Below are 17,848 nucleotides of genomic sequence, written 5' to 3' on the forward strand. Positions count from 1 at the left end.
CCAGGACAAGCTTCGTGCTTCTGTCCATGGTGGAGACCAGGGTGGGAGATGAGGGGTGTGTGGGGATGGGTTCTGGGAGATGGAGACAAGCAGGAACAGGGGGGGCGGCAGTCTTTAGCTCTGTTTCCGTGGGAAATTAACTGGGAGGGGCACATGGACGTGTGTCTAGGGATTCTTGTATTCTCAAGTACAGCAGGCACACCTAGGGGAGAATGAGCTCTGAGGATAGCCTACCCCTTCAGTGCCACACAATCCACGAAGAGGGAAATAGTCCCCAATTCTGGAATTGGGATGCTTTGGGCCACACAGAAGCCAAAGTTGATCTTATTGGGGTAGAATGGGGGGGGGTGGGTGGTTTACTCACTCGGGTAGCTATGATGAAGAAGGGAGAGCCTGAGCTGATCCAGGGACTGGAAGGCTCTGGGCTCAGAATGCAGCACTAGTCTCTCTCCTACTCCCACCTCTCTCCTCCATTCCATCTCACATTTATGCTCCCCTCTGCTCACTGGCCTCAATATCTGGGGCATAGGTAGCTCTGGATACTGGAGAGGAGGAAAAGCAACCTTCCCACCAGCTCCAGTTAGGACAATCCTGGATTGGCCTTGCTTGGGTCACATGACCACACCTGGAGCAAGCACTGTGGCTGGGCTCAGAGGGGGCTGCTGTGATTAGTGGTATTGGGTCAGGTGTCCACACCTGGACCCTGACTGTAGCTGAGGGATGGGTGTTCAGGTGTCCACACCTGGACCCTGACTGTAGCTGAGGGATGGGTGTTCCCAGGCCTTCTTCCGCCATTCCCACGGGGTGTCACATCTGTTACAGGAAGTGGGAGAGAAAGTGCTGGCAGGAAAAAAGCAAAAGCGAAAACAGAACCACCTACCTCTGTTGCCTTCTCCGGGCTTTGCTTTAAGAATCGCGCTGGCTGTCTATAAACCCCAGAGCTGCCAGAATGTACTCAGACCTGATTGTTGTAGTTGCTTTTGTAATTGTCACGTAATTATTTTAATCACACTTACAATGTTTTGTTCATCTTTGGTTTACGATGGCCTCTCCTGCCTCTGGGGAGGAGCTGTGCCTGTCTTGGTTACTACACTGCTCATACCCAGTACACAGTCCCTTATGTGTAGTCGGTACTCAAATCACTGATGGAATGAATGAACATTCATTGAATGTCCTGGAGAAGAGGAGGAGCTGCAACCTCCTTATCTGTTCTCTCCTCCCTCTTCCCAGTCGTGACAAGGTTGTTAGTGTAAGTGCAGCCTTGGGTGCACTAAAGGCTGGGAGCTTCTGCCTTCTTGAGCTGAGAATCTAGATAAGTGCAGGAACTAAGGTCCAATGGGTGGGTAGAGGCTACTCTGTGAGAAGGATATTGGAGCTGTGTCTGAGCTGGGAGGGGTTGGGTGCCATGCCTGGTTGCCAATGTCTGCCAGGCCACCTGCCTCTAATGGGCATTTCTGGTCCCCCTGTAGCTCCGGGTTGTTTGCTGACCAGCGGGCCTCTGTGGTGAAGACTGCAGGCCTATTATTTGCTGTGGTATCAGAGTACACTCCGCGTCCAGGACACAATGGTGTGGCCAAGTCAAACAACTGTCGGCTCTTAGGGAAGAAGGCTTAAGACAAGTGGCTATTTTTTTTAAAGTACTTATAACCCACATGTCAGCTGGGGTCATCTAATTTTTTGGAGACTCAAATGCAATAGGTTTGAACCCTGTCCCACATTCCACGGGAGACCCAACTTTCCTTAGAACTTTTCCAGGGATTGGGGGTGACGGGTACGTATGTCTCTCCTAGGCACCAAAGGCTCTAAATTCCTGTGTCCAATGAATCAGTTCTGCTTGGGCAGCCTTTTGCTGGTCTCATGGGCATGTGGCCTGAACAGTTGCACAGGGCCAACGTTTGGTTTTATGCTCTGCTCTTGTCATTTTAAACACATTATTAGTTTTTGAATGAAGGGCTCCACATTTTCATTTTGCAAATGATGTCACCCGTCCTGTTTCACTCAGAAGCTATTCCTTTTCCACCCCACACGGATCCACTGGAGACTGTTTTTGATTCCTCCGTTCTCCCCAAATTCCATCCACACAAGGATGTGGGTGTAGGAGACCCGAACGGATGGTTTGAGGCAAAAGGCATTTTAGCCAAATTAACAACATAAAATGAGGTGTTTAAACTGGCTTCAACTCCTTAGTGGGAAACAAAGGGGAGAAGGACAGGCTGGAGAATCAAGACTGACGGAAGGTTGATAATTGTTGAACCTGGATGATGAGTATGGGGTGCTTGTCACTGTGTTTTCTCTGTTTCCAGTAACAGGAAATTTCCAGAATACAAAATCGGAAAAAGCAATATAAGACGTGCCTCTGACAGTTCCTCAGAAAGTTAAATGTGGAGTTACCGTATGACCTTGCAATTCCACTCCTAGGTATAGACCCAAGAGAAATGAAAATGGATGTCCACACAAAAAGTCACACAGGAATGTTCACAGCTGCATTATTCAGGAAAGCCAAAAAGTGAAAACAATTGACATGTCTACCAACTGACAAATGGATAAATCAAAACGTGGCTGTTATTTGGCTATTAAAAGGAATGCCGTTCTAAAATGTACTGTTGCATGGGTGAACCTTGAGAGCACTGTGCTAAGTGGAAGAAACCAGTCTCAAAGGATCACATACTTATGATTCCATTTACATGAAGTATCAAATCCACAGAGACAGAAAATAGATCAGTGCTTGCTTAGGGTGGGGGTGGGGTGCATTGGAGGTTCAGGGGTGAGGGCAATGCCAAAGGGTACGGAGTTCCTCTTCGAGGTGATAAAAATGTTCTAAAATTGATTGCCATGAACGTTGCCTACATCTGGATACACTCCAAGCCACTGGATTATATACTTTAGATGGATGAACTGTATGGTTCATGAACCATATCTCAATAAAACTGTTTTTAAAAATCATGCCCTCCCCCATCCTCTTGACAGGAATCCTTAAGCTCCAGCTTCTGGCCTGTTGGGGAAATTGCCCCCGCTCCCCCCCCCCCCCGTCCCACATACCCAATTGCCATCCACTTGCGGTTACCTTTTTTGTGTCTTAAGATATTTTTCCTTCTCTGAAGAGGTGACCGTTCCACAGCCTAAGTGCCCCCACTGAGGGTTTTCCTTTCACTACAACACTTTCCCCTTTCAAAGTTGACAGATAATAAAATTACAATTTAAAATCCCCATGGTATTCCATCATAGCAGTCACTAGTAAGTCTAAGCCAGTGGTCGGCAAACTCATTAGTCAACAGAGCCAAATATCAACAGTACAACGATTGAAATTTCTTTTGAGAGCCCAATTTTTTAAACTTAAACTATATAGGTAGGTACATTGTTATTAACTTAATTAGGGTACTCCTAAGGCTTAGGAAGAGCCACACTCAAGGGGCCAAAGAGCCGCATGTGGCTCTCGAGCCGCAGTTTGCCGACCACGGGTCTAAGCAGTGGTGAATTCCAAGAGCTCCCTAATTCCTTCAAGGAAGGGGAGGCCCACGGGAACGCTCCAGAGCCAGTGGTCTTTGTTCTGAAATGTAACTTAGTCACCTCACAGGTGGGGAGAGGGGCTGGCAAAGAATGTTGCCAGGGCCAGGTTCTTCCTAAGAGAAAGGCAGGTTTTTGGATCTGGAACGTGGTGGGCAAACTATAGTCTGTGGGCGAAATGTGGCCCACTTCCTGCATTTTGTAAATAAAGTTTTATGGGAACGCACGGACCCATCTGTTCCTTTACATGTGTTTATCTATGGCTGGTTTCTTGTTACGGTGGCAGAGTGGAATAGCTGGACAGAGACCATGTGGCCTGCAGAGCCTAAAATACTTAGCTGCTGGCCCCTGGGATAGATGTGGGCTTGAAGCCCAGCCTACCACATGCTGGATGTGTGACCTCGGACATGTCAGTTCCTCTCTCTAAGCGTGTTTCTCATCAGAGAGCCAGAGATAATAATAATAGTGCCTCCTTTATATGTTGCTTGTGCAACTAACATGACTTGATATGTGTAAAGTGCCTGGTGCTCAATATATGCTGGTGCTTATAACGTTTAGGAAATGAGGACAGTAACTCCTGCTTCACAGGGTTAGCTGAAGCAATGGAGACAATGCCTATGCAAATCGTTGGCAAAAACAAAACAAAACACGTCTGCATGTTTATTATTGTTATAAATCTCTTAAAGGCTTTTGAAATGATTCTTTGCTTCTCAGTAATATTTATAATTTGGAGCTTCGAGACTGTAAGAACTCTAATTTCAGAGGAAAAAGGACATTTAATCCAAAAATTCAACCCCTTTCAATAAGCTGTTCAGGAAATTGTGCTCCCTGACCCCTGGCTGGGACTTGAACCTGCCCAGAACAAAAACCTGGGTATTCTTTCAGCTGAACACTGCACTTCCCCCAATAACAGATGCACAGGAATCCAGGACCACATGCCTTTAACCACTCATGTTGGGTCGGGGAGAGGAAAGAAACCTGTGTCTCCACACCCGTCAGGGGGTGTCCAGAAGCCTGCTGAGGTGGCCAGGGACCACCCTAACAACCTGCTTTCCTGGAAGGGGTCCTTTAAATAGGTTTGGTTCCAGAGATTGGTCAACCTCCCATTCATTGATTGTATCACATCTATTAACTGAGCAGCTAATACATGCTAGGCCCTGAGGATATAACTATGAATGAGTTGGGGTTCTTGACCTTGGCAACATCCCTGCCCGTGTTCTAATAGGGGCCACAGACAAACAAATACATACTTGGATAATTCGGCCCCATAATAAATCTTCATTTTCTCCCCAGAATTTCAGTCCCACACTAAACACTGTATTGATATTCTGAAAAAACGACTCTGGACCTGGCTGCCTGATGGTGGGAGGTAAGAGTGGCAGATTTGGAGTAAGTCAGATCCGGGCAAGACTGGCTCCATAATTTGCCAAACGAAAACCCGGAGCGCCTGGTTCCAAAATGATTAAGAATTTCAAGATGACAACAGCAGAGCATTCAAGCAAGTGCAGGGCCCCTAACCCTGAAGCCGGCCCTGCAGCCGGGGTCAAAGGCCTTTCCAGCTGGGTACCACTAGGCACATTTCTTCACCTGCCTGCGCCTCAGTTTCCTCATCTGAACAGGCCCAGCTGCGGGTTGGTTGTGGCCATTCCGTGAGACCAGGCATGGGAAGTGCTGAGCGAGGAGGAAGGACTCACCATCTTACCAGTGCGCTCAGCCTGCGGGGACAGCCGCATTGCCTCCTAGAAGAACAGTGCACATTTATTATTCTTAGATAAGAGCTGAGACTTACCTAGCACATGGTCGGAGCCAGGCACAGCCCTTCGTCTTTAGGGATGTTCGCTTAGTTCATCCTCACTGCAGCTCTGTCATGGAGACACTTGTACTCCAGCACCCAGACAGGGGAACTCAGGAGCGGGGACTTGCCTGAGGTCACCTGAGTTCACACACCCGTCAGTGAAAGAGTCCAGATTCAAACAGGGGACATCTGGCCCCCAGGTCTGTGCTCTTCATCTAGCTGTGTGTCCCCGGAGCTGACACATTGCTGACACGCACATGTGCATAGACAGGCATGTATGCACGCCCCTCCCTGAGATGCTAACGCCAAGCCTACAGTGTGGAACTTTCCCCACAACAGGGGATTCTTTCTTTCTTTGCTTACACTTTCGTCTGTCTCCCCCCGACTCAACTGGGAGCCCCAAGAGGGCAGGGTCTGTCTTGCTCCCTGGTGTACCCCTGGCACCTGTCACAGAGCTTGGCACACAGTAGGTCCTCAGCAGACATGTGCCCAGCGAAGGGAGGCAGGAAGCAGGTGTCCGGTCAGGGAGCTCTCATCTAGAATCAACAGGAACCATTTCACCCCGTCACCTGGCTTTTCTCACTTGAGGTTCTCCCCACTTTGTGGGGAGAGGCAGTTAAGGGGTGGCCCGAGGGCCCAACCCCTATTCTGGCAGGCTGCTGGGCAGGAGTGGGTGTGGGTTGTGCTCTGGCAGCTGGGCTGGCAGCTGTCTAGGTGCCCGCCCCAGCTGGCCAGCTGGGCCCCGATGCCACCCCCCACCCCATGACACAGCAGAAAGTGAAACTGGAGTCTGCCCCTGCCCAGCGGGGACCCAGCGCTTACTGCTTCCTCTCCAAGCCACTATCCCAGGAGTGGGCGGGGAGCTGGTGCCCCGGCCAGGCACAGGGGGAGCCCCCCTCCAAGCCGAGGGCACTGCTGTGCCCCCTGCCCATCCCAGGGCTGCTGGTGCCCTTTGGGACCCATCAGAGCTGCCTGATTGAGCCCCTGCTCTGACACGGAGGGTTTAATATTCCCCCCATTTCACTGAGAAGGTGCCTTGGCCGGGAAAGAGGGCACTGGGGCATCATGGTCCTGAAATAAGAGACAAATAAGAGCTATGGGTGGGTGTAGGGGCCAAGGTCTGAGGGGTCTCACTGATGCTGGCGAGCAAGGAAGGGGTGGGCCCACTCCATCAAGGGAAGACAAGTGACACCCAGGTTGTCAGGGCGGAGCACACCCCTCCCCACCCCAACTACACGGGGTCATCCTGAAAATCCCTAAAGCAAAAAAGGACTCTAAAGTAAGTGGACCTAGGAAACTTTACCAAGCTACCATCTTGACTTCTGCTCCATCCTCCATACCGCCTGTATTTGTTTAATATTCTTCTTTCAAGCAACTCACCCTTTTTCACTTACATAAACTGATGTAAAAAAAAAGGGGCGGGCTTCTATCTCTACCTGAAATTGAAAACCAATCGGTTGCCACGAATAGAAATGAGCTCTTCAAACAAATACCTGTTAGAATAATTTAGCCAGGTGCCACAGACTTGGGAAGCTTCTATTCCTAAAAGTGGGTTTCGTATATGAGAAATGAGGGCTCAGAGAGACTGAGTCACTTGCCTGGGGTGACACAGAGCTGGGGGTGGCTGATTCCAGAAACCAGAGCTTCTGTGGGCTGCAGTCTCCCCTCCCGTGAGTTGTCTTGGCAAACTTGGCACGCGCCAATAACTAAATGCTAGCACTAATACCTTCCATGCTGGATGCTTTAACGGCCCCATTTCCAAAGCGCCTTCGCAGCTGGTAAACCAACTTGAACTCATTGTAACATTGGGAACAACCAAGATCCCTTTGGGACCAGAGCAGGGGCTGTTGCCCCTCCCTTGGCCGATAGGGAAACCGAGGCAGGGAGTGGGACAGTGGTCTGTCTCAGGTTGCAGGTGAGCAAGCCAGCACTGCCCAGGGCCCTTGCCAAGGCGAGGATCCCAGAGGCCCTGCTGGAAGGCACCAGGCAGAGTATGAAATTCACCTTGTCCAACAGGTAGCACCTGTTTCCTTCCCACTTTCCCCACCTCCCCCCAGGAACCCCACGCAAATGCAGACAGTAGCCATAGCCACCCCGTTTCTTCCCAGGCCCGATCTCCAACATCCTGTGCCTGCAGGGCAGACAGCATGTGTAGCCACCCGTGTCTGTGGATGGTGGTAACCATCTGAGCACCGTGAGGGGAGATCTGTCAGAGACCAGAGGAGGGAATGGGGTGGGGGTGGGGAGGGCATCTCCTCTCTTCCTTTAGTTGCTGGAGGAACTCAGACCTGCCGTCTTCCCAGCCGTCCGGGGCCAGCCCAGGGCCCCCCGAGGAATACTGCAAGAGCAATAAGGATTTTTAGGGGCATTATGATAGTGGAATGGAAACACATCTGCCCCCAAAAGTCCCTCATTTTCCCTGCGGTAATGAACCAGCTGGGCAGGAAGTGGTGGCTCTCTGAGCACCAAGAGCCAAAACTAAAAAGGAAAAAATGTACAACGTTAGAGCAAACTTGCAACAAGCCAAGGCTTTCGTGGTGTACGGTGGCTCCACCCAGGCCCCCGAAGGCTGATCATGATTGGCTGATATTTGGCTAAGCGCGTCTCCACACAGCGGCTTCAACGCAGATGTGCCGCCTCTGTGCCCAGAAAACCAGGTCTGTGCCCAGAAAACCAGGATCTGGAACCTCAGAGCAGGTTCCAGGGGTCATTCCCCAATGCCAGGCCCTTGCCGGACCCTGCGACGTTCCCCAAGACCCCAACGGTTATTCCAAACTCTCACTAATGATCTAAGTGAGCCAGGACTCCATCAGACCTCCTCCCCGGGAAGGTGGGAAACCTGGATGAAAATATCTGGAAAGCGAGCAGCAGTTTCCACAGCCGTCCAACCAACAGAGGGTGAAGACTTGATTAGGGGAGACTAGAGGTTGTCACTGGTGGGGCAAAAAGGCCCGAAAATCACTGCTCAGGGTCACACACCATCCCTCCGGGCCCACCACTAACGACTGAGGCTAAGGAAGGAGTCCGGGGCAGTGGCTCCCATGGGGCACGTGGGCCCTGAGGTCTCCACAGGCAGGGCCCCTGTGCCCACCAGCACCCTCGGCTGTGAAAGGGTTAACCCCTCCCACCGTCACTGACACCGGAGGAGGAGGCTGCTCACTCAGCAAGCTGGCCTATCACACTGGGCCATCACACTGGGCCATCGCAGGAGACAGGGACTCAAAACAGCCTCTGTGAGTTCTGTGAATGGAGGCGTCCTTATCACCAACAGAATGAAAATGGGGCGAAAAGCTTCCCGACACAGAACCAACTACCCGGGCGCTCGCTGGCTCCTTGGCACCTGTCACGTGGCTCTGGGTCTCCGGCACAGATGCCAGTGAGCACCCGGCCGGCCGTCTGGGCCAGGCCTGCGAGGGAGCAAGTCTACACTGGCCATGTGACAGCCAGCAACCAGATCTCTTCTTTCAAGCAGCACCTAAAATATTCGTTGGGTGAACCTAAGGCTAAATATGGCCTGGCCTGCGAGTGCCCAGTCTGGACCTTTTAGTGCCATTCTAAGATGCAATCAGGAGCCCACGAGGCCTTTTGGTGGCCTGGTGTCCAGTTACTGGGGCCAATGGGAGTCCCGTGGGAATGGCTGACTCAGAGCTGGATGCAACTTCCTTCCCCAAGCGGGTTCCTGCTGCTTCTCTCCCAGAATGCTCATCCAGCTCTCTCCGGGGCACCCTCCCAGGGGGGCTCAGACGGATGTCCCCTCATCTGCCTAGCTGGCCCACCGATGGTCCCCCAAAGCCTTCTCCCCACTCTAAGGCTACAACCTTGCCTTCCTTCCCAGGTTTCCCTGTGATAAGAGGGCTCAGCGCCTGGTGGGTGAGAGGCCCACTGGCCGGAGAAGACAGGGGCAAACACACACAGGTAGCTTGCAGGTGGCTTAGCTGTGTGTGTGCTTTGTTGCTGCCCCTGGGCCTCACCCCCTCACCCCCCCGCCCAGGGCAGGATCACTGGGGAGCCCTGTTGCTAGAGAGCAGAGAGCCTCAGCCTGGGCTGCAAAAGTACAGCTCTGCCCCGGAACCTTCAAGACTGGAGGCAGATTTGCTCGGAGCCCTTAGGACCACCCCCTCTGTCTCCCTTCGAGCATTTGGGAGACTGTGCTTATTTCACAAAGTGGGTTCTGCCCTCACCCGAGCCCACGTGGTAACTGGACAGTGAACCCTGTAGCGTCTCAGAGGAGGCTGCCCTGGGAGCCCAGCACCCCCCTTCTGGCCAAGAAATGCTGCGGGCTGGGTCCCAGGAGGAGAGACCCCCAGGCACCTGCCTGGGGCTTGTTTGGGCTCCAGCAGTGGCTCTGAGGCCACGCTCAGGCCTGCGCTGGCAGCAGTCCAGGCTGTCTTAGGCAGAGATGCCAACAGGCCTGGGCACTGACCTCACCCATGATTCCAACAAGACAGCCTAGCTTTCGGCACACCTCAGAGGAAACTTTCACACCAGGCCGCACGGCTCCCCGAAGGCTCAGGCCAGCCTCGCACTCCTTTCCCTGCCGGGGCCAGGTCCTCCGGCGGAGGCCGAATCTGCCCCCATCATCCCAATGCATTTTTTAAATGGCTTTCTGGTGACACCAGCATGAGTTTCCATTTCCTAGGTGTGTCTCCCTCTCATGGGCTGATGCAGCCATTCAAGGACACTGAGCAACAATTTGGCTTTGTGGATCCTTAAGCTCAAACGTTTTATATAAGGAAGATGACGTAAAATCAGAAACGTTCAGGCTTTCTAAATATTTGCTCATGCCCCCTACAGCTGAGGACACCGAGAAAGCAGCATCTGAAAAGACACCACAAGGAGGGCTCGGGGCCTCGGGGTGATGAAGGGACCCCCAATTCCACTCCTTGCAAACTCTCTTCAACACCCACCCTTTGGCCTGAAAAGCCTGCGCAGCTACTGGGCCTGACAAGTCTACGGTTGTTTACATCATGTGTGTGTAGGTGTCTTTATCCAGGGTTCATTTTCACCTCTTTCCAAAAATAAGAAGCAAAAAGGACTTTACGTTTCCCTGAGTTTAGGACGCTGGGAAAGACAGAAATTTCCAGCTTCAATAACTCCAGCCAACAATGTTTTATTTTGTTTGCGGGTGCCCCTGTTTTCTGGCAACCCGCTGTAACTACGGAGTCGACTAACTTTTCCATCAGACTAATTTCTATCCTCACGTCTGAAATAGCTGTATTTACAATCCCAATTAAAAGAGGGCGAGCCAACCTATTAGGAAGCTGTAAGTTTATTATCTGGCAAGAATCTTCTTTCTGTTCTTAATATAAGGTGGGAGGGGGGCCTGGGAAACAAGACATAGAGGGAGTGTCCCTCGTGGGGACTCTTCCAGCTTTCATTGGTTTGAGTCATACACACATGTCTTATTTTTAAGGAAGTATCAGTTTCACTGAAGCAGCACCTCTAAAAATTTTACCCCCGGCTACACCATATTCTTTTCCTTCGAAATATTTCCCCCCCTGTGAGATTCGCTATGGCTTGTGTATTGCTAAAAACGAAATTCAGAGTTGCTATCCCCCCCCCCCCCCGCAAATCCACACTTCTTGTGGGGAGTGGGATAGCAACTGCTTAATGAAATTTTACGCAGAGGAGAAAAGGCAAAAGGTAATCAGTGTGTACATCAGTTCCACGTTTAGGTGTTTTTTTCCCCTTGGTGGGTGGGGGGAGGGGTGGTGGTAAGACTATGAAAAGAAGCTGTGATTCTTTGCCGAATTAATGACAACTTCTCACTTGCAAAGTACTGATTTATAATCTCTTCATCATACTGCTTTGCCTGTTTCCAGACTCAGGGGGTGGGGGTGGGGGGAAAGTTTGCTAAAGGTATTCATATAATTACATGCCCGGTTTCAGAGGGCTGAATTTAAGCAGTGACTGTACTGAGCAAACGTTCGGCATTCCCATTTAGCATACTAAATCCTGCCTGATTTTCCACACGTAACAATTCAGTAATCTCAACATACGGCTTCATCGCCGCGATTATAACTCAGGATCTTGGCGTAACGTTCCGTGTTCCGGCCTGGGTAATTCACAGAAAGCGCCCTCTTTGTAGAAGTATCATTAAAGGCTAATTTGGCGAGATATCCTTATTTAGCAGAGCAAATAGGATCTGACAGTCAGCTCCGATGGCGGTGACGATTCAGCAAAGCACAAGCACCCTTTGACAGCGGGACAATTTCCCATCGCCCAGCCTCGCTGGAGCAAGAGCTCTGGAAGTCAAGAAGTGCTTTTGCTAAGACCGGGGCAGTGCAGCCCCTGTCATCTATGTGTCCATGTGCCCTGTCCACTAAGCACTGAACTTTTTCAGGTACCTTACTTTCCCTGTTGTGCACACTTGATTGAAATCCAGGCTTGCAAATAAATTTAAGGATATCTGGAGGTTACAAATACATGTCAGGGGTGTGTGTGTGTGTGTGTGTGTGTGTTGTGTGTAAATTAATGCAACTTAATAAGGTTAATGTTCTGGGAGGGGCATTTGTCCTCCACCACCCTTGCCTTTGGAAATTCCCTGAATGCAGAGTTTCTTATAAAACGACTTAGAGGGAGGCAGCAAGGACTTGCAAAGAAATATTGTGATTCCACGTGGAAGCAAGCAGAGGGCTGCTCCTCTGACAGATCTGCAGGCAAATCTGATATAATTATGATTCGTGGTTTCAGCGCTGTTTGATTTTGGGGGTGTCAAGCAAGCAATGTGCCACTCGTTTCCTTCAAATCCTGTCCATGAAAACATCTCATCAAACCACTGCGGGTGAGGGGTTGTACTTTTGCCTTCACATATCTCCTTTTGGCCTTCCGAGCAAAGAGGCCCTGGAAAACACAGCAGGTTCAACAAACTGACACACACACACACACACACACACACACACACACACACACAGCCTTTCACTTTTACCCCAAGTGGTACACCTCCCCGCTTCCCTCTGACTTTCAGAGGCGCAGCCTGTCAGCTTTCTCCCTCACTCTCCCGGGGCTGCTGGGACCTGAGTCCCTCGCTGTTGAGAATGACCCCAAAAGCGGGACTTTGTGGGCCAGTTGGATAAAACATAAACTCATCTCGCCCTCAAAACCCCGATTCTGGGACCACAGCCTTCAACATCTCCTTTCTGGAGGAGTGACCCCTCCCCAGCTCACAGCACGGGGGCGGGCTGTGTTGGAGGCAGGATTTAGGAGAATCCTGGATACGTGAAGGAATCATGACAGGGTTTTCCTGCAGACATGACAGTTCATCACGCGGAAAAGCTGGGATCGTGGTAGGGAGAGGGCGGATCTGCCCACCCCATAGGGGGATCTTCTTCCCCTCTCCTGCCCCCAGATCCACAGTTGGGCCTGAAATTTGCCGGGTAAGCCTCTGGGCGGCCAAAATGTCCTTTAGCAAAGCGCAAAGGGAGTGCCTGCGGTGCCGGTACACTTCCACCCCCACCTCCATCCAGCTAAAGTTTAGTTATCCGTGCCCTTAATTGTCTCTCATTAAAGTCAAATTTGCTGCCTGCCCAGATTGGGGGGGAATTATCAGCATCTTAATAGCTCAGTTAGCCTCGGGGTTCTGAAAGGCCACCCCCGCACATACACCTTTTCTCCCCCACCTTAAGCCCCCGCCCTTTTCCACAACTTCTCCTAAAAATAAATTATAAATATGGATGTGTCCTCAGAGGATCTGAGCGGCACATTCCACTGCTCCTCGGGAGGGGATTGGAAGCGGGAGAAGCCAGAACCGCCGCTCCCCCCGCCCCCGAATCAAAATGTCTTGTGCTTCTCTCTCCCCTAACTTTTGCCCGAGCAGCTCGGTTGGTCTCGGGCCCCGGCACCCCGATCCGCACCCCGGAACCTAGTTTCCTTTGACTCCTGCCCGGCGAAAGCTACAGCCAACGTGCTATGGCCGCCCGCTCCGGGAGGAAGGGAGGGACGCGGCGAGCGGGCAGCCAACTTTACTTCGGGGAGGTGGGAACTCTCGGGGGACCGTCCCCCCGGCTCTCCCGACGTCCCCAGGAGGGTGGCGCCGGCCCCATCCGAGCCAGCGCAGCCCCGGGCGCACGTGGAGCGGCGGGCGCGGAGGGCGCGGACCGCGAGCCGGCGGCCTGCTCTCCGCTCAGCATTGATATCGGGGTCACGCAGCGAGTCCGTTTCCCGATGGGCTCCCCGGGGTGGGGGCGGGGTGGCTGCCCTCCCCACCGCCTCCTTAGTTTCCCAGCCCGAGCACCAGGGAGGTGGGGGGCTGCCTCGCCCCCATCCCACCCCGCCCGCCCGCCTCACACTCCCCTCTCGGGAGCCGGGGAGGGGGATGGGGACGGTCCACCCCACCGCTTCGGGGGGCGGCGGCGGCGATCGCAGCCCAGACCAGCGTCTCACCGGGTCCCGGGAGAGCCGCGCGAGGCTCCGGCCGCCGCCTCCCCGCTCCGGTTCCCACCCACCCCCCGGGCGTTCGCCCCGCACCCCTCCTCGCTCCACGGGCCTGGGCACCCACCTGCCGCGGCCCCTGCCCTCGCCCGGGGGAGGGGTGCCATGGAGGGAGAGGGGGAGACTCACCGCCGCTGCCTCCTCCGGGGGTGCAGGAGGCCCCCTGGGGCTGCGCCTTTCGGGGCTCTGGGGAGGCGTGCGCGGAGCGGTGGGGGGTGGGGGTGCCCCGCGGGCCCTGCAGCCTCCGCCCAGATTGGAGCCCAGGCTCAAATCCTGCTCCGTGGGGTGGGGGGCAGACTTCCAGAAAAAAATCCCTCCCCGCCCAGACGAGAGCCAAGTGATGGGGGGCGGGGAGGGGGGGCTAAGGAAACCCCCCCCTCCAAAAAAGGGGGGAAGGGGGGCCTCTCTCCCTCCCCCCTTCCCGGCACCAAAAACCCGCCCCATTTCCCCTTCGGGCCGGCCCCTTCCGTCCCCCCCCACGCCTTTGCCGCGGGCGGGGGCTGGCCGGCCCAGTTGCCGTCTGGAAAGCGGCGTTGTTGATTTTCCGCGGGGCGGCTTCTCCCCCCGGGTCGGAGAGAGAGGGCGAGAACCTGCGGCTGAGCGCGCTCCCTGCCTGGGGTGGGGGCTGTGGCTGGGACCCGGGGTGCCTTCCTCGAAACCCTCTCCAAATATAGTCAGCGGACAGGGGCATTCCTAGAAATGCGGAGGGGACGACGTCAGCCTGGACCCGTGGGGACAGACTGGGGTTCTCCAAACTGGGGGGCGATGGGAGAGGGGGGACATGCCCCACTTGGCTGGGCGGAGGCAGGAGGAGGGAGTCCAGGCTGGGATCCATCCTGGGGGTGCGCAGGATTCCTCCAAGTGCGCTCCAGGGATCCTTCAGATGGGGGTGTAGGGGTGCCCGAATGGGGACACATCTACTTAAGATTCAGACCCGCCCCCCGAGCTGCCTCCTCCTTTCGGGAACACCAGTGCCAGTGCCAGCAGGTGCTTTAGCCCTTCCGCCCATTTCCAACACTCCCCCTACCCCCCATGGACAAACAGTGGAAGTTGAGCAGCACCCAGACTGTCCCACACCCGCCACCCACCCCTTGGTGGCCTCTAACCTCCTTGGGGAAGACCAGAGTCCCCTGGAAGCCTCCGGTTTGAAACAGGACTGACATCCTCTCTTCCCAAGAACTCCCCCAAATACCAACTCCCCTGCAGGCCCAAAGATAACGCTGTGCGTCCCCTTCCCCATGCTAATGTCGCTTTACCGCCGCGTTCACAGCGCCAGGCTCTGAGAGATACTTGGGAAATTTGGGGTGGGGCATGAGGTTGCCCTCTCCCCCTGGCAAAGATCTGGCCTCTGGCGCTGACAGCTGCCCCCTCCCCCAGGAGGTACTCCCCCTCCATAAAGTACATAAGGTTCCAACAGTAAAGCACCCCTCCCCCTGCCCCCCCAATACTCAGCCACCTCCTGAAGTCTGCCCCACCTGCAGCCCTTGCCCAGGGACCTCCAGATCAGGGCAGAAGGGTCCCCTCCTGCCTATCGATGATCCAAACAACTGAGACATGACTTGTCCCCTTGACCGCCCAGCCTTTTTTCAAGTGAACGTGACCGGACTGAGCTTCCCAAGATCATAAAAAATGTATGTGCTGTCCTCTGTTGGCCGACGGGTGTCACACTCAGAAAACACATCACCCAACCCAGCGGGCACTCCTGATGCCATCAGGATGGTCCCAGGGACCCCAGCCAGAGAGTAAGCCAGTCAGCCCCCCCCCTCTTCTGCACCAGTGACACTCCTACCTGTTCCCGCCCCCCCGCCCCCCCCACCCCCCCCCTCCCCGCCATGGGGCAGGGAAGGGTGGTCCTGGCTTTCATGCGCTACACAAAATGTTGACCCACGGACATTGCTCATGTCCCTTCTCCCTTGTTGAACCCTAATTCCAGAAGCCTGGAGGACCCTGCTCAAGGGGAGGCAAGAATGGCTGCTGTGTGGGTCCCTGGGTTCACTCTGGGCTGGGGGACCCCTAGAGGATGGTTTCTTTCATAGCAACTTGGAGGGGAAATGTGGCCACAGGGGAATAGATCAGACCCCTCTAAGGCACAGGGCTGATCACTGATAAGTATTAGTCCTCATTTTTTTTTTCTGAGGACCTACTATGTGCTAAGCACCTGAAGTATGCTATCTTTCCAAACCCACCCCATTGTTCAGATGAGAAGACTGAGGCTTAGAGGCCAGTTATTCACTGAACTACTGCTTGCTTGCCCTTCATGTGCCAGGTACAGAGCTGATGCTGAGGCCACAGTGGCAGACAGGACAGGTCCCTGCCCTCGAGGAATTCATGGTCCCAGGGAGAGACCCAAGTCAGTAGGTGATTACCATGCGGCCACTGTGGTCTGGAGCCCAGCTGCCATGGCTCAGGGATTCATGAGAGACCAAGGCAGGCCAGGGATGTCCCACCTGGGCCCTCCCTGCCGGTCTCACTTGGGTTCTGTCTCCATCAAGGCGGCACTGTCCTCGTTGTCCCCTTGTCCACTTCTCACCAACTGGGTGACGCTGGACACTGCTTAGCCTTTCTGGGCCTCAGTTTCCCCATCTGTAAAGTAGAAATTATAATAGCTGCCGTATAGGACTTTTAGGGGGATTAAATGAGACAAAGTTCGAGTAGGGGGTTTGGGGCAATTTTTTTCCCCATTTCCTCCTGTACATATTTTCTTTTTATTTATTCTGTGTTTAGAAGTTGCAGTTTCAAGTACTACGAACAGAAAACACATAACAAAAGATTCCTAACAAGTGAAAAAAATAATTACACATGCTGGAAAATTTGGCCTCATTAACATATTTAGCCTGGTAGTTAATACATGCTCCACTGGAAATTAATTATATGACATGTATACAAGTGTTAACATTTCCAAATCACTCTGCGTAGTGAGCGCTCCAGCTATTCCCAGTGTAGAGAGTCACTCAGTGTCTGAAGGCCATTCGGACAAGCAGCATAAATGGTCGCTCTGAGCTACTGTTGGCATCTTGTTCTGTTCCTCCCGCTAAAGATGTTTCTGTTGTGTCTTCACACATCTTTCCCCTCCTTGTTCTGATCTTCCCGCAGCTTCAGAATGATGTTTTGGGTTTCTTCTCTTGTTGTTCTCAGTCCTGGGGTAGGAAACCAGTTTGCCAAATTCATAGGTAGCTCAGAATTCAGAATTCGATTTTTCTTAGAATTTGAACAACATCTGACCAAGAAGGCCGTTGGAGTGAGTTCAGGAGATGGTTGGTTGTTCTTGGTATTATTACCTGGAGGAGGGCTTGGGGGTGGGGTTCTGAGCTGACACTGGAAAGAGAAAAAAACTGGGCCAGTGGGAGGGGTGGAGTCCAGGCAGCAGGTACAGCACGTGCACAGGCCTCTCTGGCAGCGGAAATAGCTCCTCCTGCCTGTGCAGCACTGGCTCAGGGTCTCGCAGGAGCTGAGCCCCACCCGCATGAGTGCACTGAGCGCGGGAACTGGAAGCTCACCTCATCACCCCAGGTCAGACTGGATGCAGAAGGAAAAGGCTCTGGTGGGACCAGCAAGGGACTCTGGGTGAGGCCTCACTGAAGGCAGCCCGGACCCTGCCTTTATCTTCCACTTTGAAAGCCCCCAAGCCCTGGTCGGGTGGCTCCATTGGTTGGAGCGTTGTCCCTATACCAAAAGGTTATGGGCTCGATTCCCAATCAGGGCACATACCTAGGATGCAGGTTTGATTCTCCAATCAGGGTGTTTATGGGAGGCATCTGACTGATGTTTCTCTCTCACATCAGTGTCTGTCTGTCTGTCTCTCTCTCTCTCTTTTCTCTAAAAGATCAGTGAAGCCCCAGCTGGTTTGGCTCAGTGGATAGAGTGGCAGACTGCGGACTGAAGGGTCCCAGGTTCGATTCCAGTCACGGGCACATGCCTGGGTTGCTGGTTCGATCCCCAGGTGGGGCATGCAGGAGGCAACCGATCAATGATTCTCTCTCCTCATCAATGATGTTTCTATCTCTCTCTCCTTCTCCCTTCCTCTCTGAAATCAATAAAAAAAAAATCAGTGAAAACATATCCTGGGTGAGGATTGAAAAATCCTAATATAATAAAAGCCTAATATGCAAATCACCAAAT

General features: G+C 53.2%; 1 long non-coding RNA gene across 1 annotated transcript in view; it reads right to left on the reverse strand.

The window, feature by feature from the left end:
- LOC106694541 overlaps positions 1–14,084 on the reverse strand; it is a 20,273-nt gene extending 6,189 nt beyond the window's left edge. Inside the window, exons 1-2 of the long non-coding RNA XR_002826494.1 lie at positions 13,859–14,084; positions 5,294–6,370 (exon numbers count right to left, since the gene is read on the reverse strand). This is a non-coding gene — a long non-coding RNA (uncharacterized LOC106694541). The remainder of the gene's footprint in view (positions 1–5,293; positions 6,371–13,858) is intronic.
- Between the last annotated feature and the right edge of the window lie 3,764 nt (positions 14,085–17,848).

The sequence above is a fragment of the Myotis lucifugus genome, unplaced genomic scaffold (genome assembly GCF_000147115.1).
Source record: "Myotis lucifugus unplaced genomic scaffold, Myoluc2.0 scaffold_504, whole genome shotgun sequence".
NCBI lineage: Eukaryota > Metazoa > Chordata > Mammalia > Chiroptera > Vespertilionidae > Myotis > Myotis lucifugus.